Source organism: Capsicum annuum, chromosome 5 (genome assembly GCF_002878395.1).
Source record: "Capsicum annuum cultivar UCD-10X-F1 chromosome 5, UCD10Xv1.1, whole genome shotgun sequence".
Lineage (NCBI taxonomy): Eukaryota > Viridiplantae > Streptophyta > Magnoliopsida > Solanales > Solanaceae > Capsicum > Capsicum annuum.
The window spans coordinates 67931154-67937862 of NC_061115.1; positions in this window are offsets into that span (position 1 = coordinate 67931154).

The window sequence follows — 6709 nt, forward strand, 5'->3', positions numbered from 1 at the left end:
ACTTTGTTCATATATATGCCTTTTCTTCCCAAGTGGCTCCCTCAACGGACTGATTCCACCAAAGAAATTTGACCAAGGGAACTTCTTTATTCCTTAGTCTACGAATTTGATGATCAAGGATCTCAATTGGGATTTCTTTGTAGGAAAGGCTATCTTGAGCATCCATACTTCCTAATAGAACACCTACAGCTGAATCACCAATACACTTCTTTAACTGGGAAACATGGAACACTTGATGCACTGACACCAAATCTACAGGAAACTCTAGCTCATAAGCTACCTTCCTAAAATGACTTAAGATCTTGTATGGTATAACATAATGGGGACTGAGTTTCCCTTTTTTGCCAAATATCTTTACTCCCTTCATGAGTGAGATTTTCAAATAAACCAAATTACCAACCTCAAACTCAAGATCTCTTATCCTCACATCTGTATAGGATTTCTGATGGCTCTGGGTTATCTTCAGCCTTTCCTAAATAAACTAAACCTTCTCCATTACATCAAAAACTGCATCTAGCCCTATCAAAGATACTTTATGAGAATCAATTTGTAAGGGATGTTTTAACTTAGCTATGATATCAGAGTTACTTGCGTCCTGAATACATGTATAAATCACTTCCTATATAACATGAAGTTTGATTATTTTTATGTTCTTGCATTTTACATAATATTGGCTAAATGAAAGTTCTAAAATATGTGGGGTGTTACAACAAGATATTGAGGATGTAGTTTAGCGTAGGCCTTAATTTAGAGGTAGAGCAAGAAGGTGTTAACGGGGGAGAAGTTCCCATTAGGGGTAGAGCACAGGAATATGAAAGATCAGAAAGGTAGAGATCACTGTCCCCTCCCTTACTACAAGATGAGCCAACCATGCTTAGAATGAAGATGAGGTAGTTGATAAAGAAGAGATGATATCTTTGAATAATGTGGTGATAGAACTAAATGGTACATCTCAGGTACCCTTATCTGTAGAGATGATTCAATAGGTGTTGGGATTCTTAGGTAGCCTGGATGACATTGGATAAACTCTGATTATTCTAGATACCTCACCCAGAACCCTACAATATGCCACTACTATAGAACCAAGGATAGATGCAGGTTCTGAAATTAGGGTGTATTCTCAATAGGTGCTTGGAACAGTAATGACTAATGAAGAGCATGGACAATTTTTCAAGTTCATCAAGATAAAACCCTTAATAGTCTAAGGTATATAGTCTGATAATGCACTTGAGTTCCTGATAAATTGTCACAAATGTCTACACAAGATCCATTGAACAAAGCTAACTAATGATAGAGGTCATTTGTGGAGTGTAAGTCTACGTTACCTCAACTTACTTTGGATCAATTTCAGAATGTATTCCTTGAGAAATATGTTCCTCACATGTATCATGACTAGATGAATAATGCGTTTTAGAGGTTGAAGAAAGGTAATAGGTTTATGGAAGCCTATGATGCCAGGTTTTATGCCCTCTCTTGTTATGACCTACAACTGATTACCTTAGAATAGGAGTAGATCAAGTATTTTGTTAAGTGTCTAAAATCGAGGATTGAGTTGGCTACCTTGCCTGTAGCCATATCTAGAAATTCTTTTTAGGATGTTGTTGAATTTACCAAGAAATCTAAAGCACTTGAGAAATAGGACGTGGTGAAAGAATAAGAGAATAAGGCTTGGGCCTCAGGTCAATTTAGTGGTACTTTCTTAGAGGGTTGTGTTTTTTCTAATCCCTACCTTTCTTCTATGCCATTATCAATAGAGGGCTTATCTGTGGTCGGTTACCAACCTTACTTAGCTGAAAACTATACCTTTTTTTTCTTTATTTTTTTTCTTTATTTTTTTTTTCATTTTCTTTAGTTAGGGGCCTAATTTAGGGCCTAAATACTTTGAATGTGGTAGTATGGGTGTAAGGAGAAATTTCCCTAATTTCTTATCTATAGGCTAGTTGACACAACAACCATTTTTAATTGCTCTAGTTTCAACAAGTAAAGGTGGTAGAGGAAATGGTAGAGGTCATCTACAAGGTGGGTGTAGTGGCTAGGCTAGAGGTGGAAATTAGGTCAATCGAAGGGGAGGACAATTGGGTAAAAATTTAGGAAAGAATGGTAGAGGCAGCGGTTAGGGTGGTGATAAGGTATATCTTTATAAAATTTGGCTCATCCTGAGGCAGAAGCTTCTAATGTGTGATCATAGGTATTATTATTTGTGTTTGGATGGCTTATATATTGTTTGATCCCCATTTCACCTTTTATTATGTATCTATGAAATTCTCTTTGGTTGGGACTTGGACTGTGAATATCTTTATACTCTTATCTATGTGTCTACACTAGTTGACATGTCTGTATGAGTTGATCAGATATATATCATGCGTGTCTTGTTATGTTCATGGGTTTAAGACCGTGGTAAACGTGGTTATTTTAAACATTGAGGAGTTTGATGTTATTTTGGGGAATGTTGTTCTTAACTATTTTGTAAAAACTATTACTGTGGGATACGTGGTTTCTAAAGAGGGGGTTATGGTGGACCTACAAAAGATTGAGATAGTTAAGAATTGGACCAAACTAATGGGCGTGATAGAAATCCATAGTTTTGTGGGTTTGAACAGTCATTATTGCCAATTTGTTAAAGGGTTTGCTGCCATTTGTTTGCACCTGGAATGTTTGACTCAGAAGGACATTCCTTTTAAATAGGATGAAAAGTGTTAGGAGAACTTTCAAAAGCTTAAAATTATATTGACCTTGACTCTAGTATTAATCTTGCTTGTCGTGAGAAAGAATTTTATTATATTACTTGATGCCTCATATTTGTGTTTAGGTGTTGTGTTAATGTAGGAATGGAATATGAGTGCTTATGCTTTGAGAAAATTGAAGACTTATAAGAAAACTACCCCATACATAACTTGGAGCTAGAAACCATAGTATTTTATTTAATAATTTAGAGACACTATCTTTGTGGGGTAAAGTGTGAAGTGTTCAATGACCATTGTACCTTGTAGCATGTATTCATGCAGAATGATCTAAATCTAAGACAGAGGATATGGATAGAATTGATTAAAGATTATGATATGTCAATCTTGTGTCACTCGGGTAAGGCCAATATGGTGGCATATGCATTAAGCTGAAAACCAGTGAGCATAGAAACCTAGCATTTCTTGGGGTGTCCAGGCACCCATTGGTGAGAGTGGTAAGGTATTTATCTAATATATTTATGAGATTTCATGAAACTAGCAAAGGAAAGTTGTTGAAGCATGTGGAGGCTAGGTCTATTTTTTATGATTGGATTAAGAGACGATAGTTAGAGGATAAGAAATTGAACAATCTTAGGAAAAAGTGTTACAAGGGATGGTGAAGGAGGCCATTCTAGATAATGAAGGGGCCTTGAGAATCATAGGTGGTTTATGTGCACCTCGAGTAGGTAACTTAATTTCCATCATTCTGACAAAGGATCATAACTATATGTACTCCATACATTTGGGTGAAAACAAGATGTTTAGAGACTTAAAGCAACATTGTTGGTGGTGAAGGATGAAGTGTGGCATTGTAGATTTTGTAGTTAAGTGTAAAACTGTATGCAAGTCAAATATGGACATAAAACCTAGTGGTACTTCTTAGCAGATACCCATTCTAGAGTGAAAGTAGGAAAAGTTAATGATGGACTTTATGGTTGGTCTTTAAAAAACCTTGAGGAAATATGACTCAATTTGGTCATTGTTGATTGATTGACTAATTTGGATCATTTTATTTCAGTGAAGGTTTATTATTATGCGACTAAGTTATCCAAGATTTATGTGAAGGAAATTATAAGACTGCATGGAGTACCAGTGTCAATTGTGTCTAATAGAGGTACTCAATTCACCTATAATTTTTGGGAAATGTTTTAGTCCAAGTGGGGATCTAGATTGGACCCGAGCACATCTTTCCACCCATAGATAGATGGTCAATTTGAGCAGACTATCCAAGTGATGGAGGATATGCTTCGAGCTTGCATTGTGGACTTTGAGGGTTAGTGGGATTAATACTACCATTGTGTGAGTTCACCTACAATACTAGATTCCACTCTAGTATTAACATGGTTCCTTTTGAGGCCTTATATAGTAGATGATGTAGGTCCCCAGTTGGTTAGTTTAACGCATTTGAGGTGAATCCATGGGGCACTAATGTGTTTAAGGACCCTATGAACAAAGTTATATTCATACTAGAAGAAACTCAGAGCGGTTTAAAGATGACAGAAGAAGTATACAGTAAAAATATAAGAGATATAAAGTTTGAGAAGGAGGAGAAAATACTTTTGAAAGTGTCACCCATGAAGGGTGTGATGTGATTCGACAAAAAAATCTAGTTGATCCCAAGGTACATAAGACCTTCTGAGGTGTTAAAGAAAGTGGCATCTGTAGCGTACATGATGGTTTTACCCCTTAGTATGTTTGGGTTTCACCCAATATTTCATGTATGGGTTTCACCCAATATTCCATTTATCTTTGCTAAAGATATATTTGGAGATGGTGGCTACATTATATGTTGGGAATCAAAACTGATCGAGAAGTAACTATCCTATAAAAAGTAACCAATTTTTATTCTAGATAAAGATATGAGGAGGTTGAGGAAATGAGTTATTTTGTGTATGAAAGTTCAATGGAGGAACTGTACTATTGAGAAAGCTACATGGGAGACAAAAATAGACATATGTAAGTGTTATCCACACTTGTTCATTGATTCAGATACATCCTACTCTAACTGATATATTTCTGGGTCAATTGTTATTTAGGGAAAATGAATGGTAAATTGGTATCTAATGTAATGACTCAAAATTTTATTATACTGAATTAGGAGGTAAAAGTTGTACCTAGACTCCCTTTAGCTAAAATTTAAGGAATTCATAGTCTAGTTTTGGCTCAAATTTGAGAGTGTGGTAGTTGAATGAAATCTAGTATTAAATGAATAGTAATAGCTGAGTTTGATAAAATGGTTGGATAGCCAATGATTAGAGGAAGTCATAGCAACTCAGGCACCTAAAATAGAGTCGTAGAACTCTGATTATAGTGTTTATCATGGAAGGGTTGGTTCACATTGTCAAGATTCATAGTATGTACTATAAAAAAAGGAAATATAAGGAAGGGTCTTAAGTTTCTACCTCATACTTCTATAAAGGAAAAAGTAACCACCACAGTGGTACCGCAACAACAATTAGGGAAACTACATCGACGACCTCCAGTAAAATGGACACGAACCATTGTGACTATAATTATCTATTATACCATCAATGTGCAGTAAAAATGTCAGTTTTGAAACCCATATAATGATTTCATTCCCCACTTTTTAAAACATACAATAGGGCACTGGGGAACTATATTCCCCACACTATATGAAGGTCAAATAAAAATAAAAATGCTCCTACAAGATAACGTAGAGGCGATTTTCAATAGAAATTTTAAGTTTTTCATTTTTAGAGGTACGTAATTACATTCTAAACTTGAATTTACTTCTTTAACCTTAGAAATTTTCTAAAAATGAATTAATTGTAGAAATTAGGGTTTAACCTAGTTCATTAGGAATTGATGAAAGTGGGAATGTGAATAAACTCAGGAAATAATGAAACTAAGGTTTTAGAAAACACTAATTAGACTAGAATTGTGACTAAATATGCTAATTTGAGTGGTGTTCATAAATTTAAAATAACAAGGAAACTCTAATATAATGAAAGAGGGTAAATTATGATTAAAATCAATGAATTTTGATCCCTAGTTGTTAAAAAGGAATAAATTATTAAAATGTGTGTATAGTTGGTGAGTTTATAGTTCAAGAGTGAGTTGAACACGAAAGAAAGGAAAAAAGCCATGTGTGGATTAAAGGTGACTTTGAGCATAGGTGTTGAGGTAAGCTATGGTTTTGAGTAACACTTAGACTTTCTTGGCTTTGTGCTTTTTTATGATTTGAACATCTATGATTGCCTTCTAGTATGGTTTGTATTTTGATGACTGCATTGCATTGCGATGAGGTGTTGAGATAATTTGTCGGGTACCACATAGGTACAATATGACATGTTATGATAATGGGTTAGTACCACACCAGTACAATATGATATGATATGATAATGGGTCAGGTACCATGCAAGTACATTATGATATGATGAGGAGGATAAAAATGGTAAGATATAATGTGTACATCTTGCATACAGACACTCATTTACATGCATTAAGTGCCATTTGATGAATATATATGATGACGAATGATTGATGGAAATGTTTAAGTATAAAAGCCTATAAGTGAACTTGTGAGTGTAATTATATGTTTATTTATGAAGTGTTGTTTGATTGATATCATTGATTATTAATATTGTTATAATCACTTTTATACTTGTTTGACTTGGTTATTGTACATTGTTATGTTAGTCGAACTATGATGCTTACCAGTACTTGTTGATGTACTGATGTTACCTGTACTCTTCTTTTTATTAAGTGCAAAATATATTTCAGCGGTTGACATGCGATCTTGGCTCTAGATAGTTATTCAGTCCGGATTTTAAGGGTGAGCACTATGTCAGGGCAACCTTAAAATCCTCTATGATGTTATATCCTTTGATCTAGGACTAAGATAATTTTCTCCATGTTTATGTTTTTAGATATTCATAATAGTTTTAGACTCATTTTTCCTTTTTAGTTGTTTTTGTATGGTGTCTTCAGGTCCTAGGGATTCTGATAAATAAAGGCTTCCACAC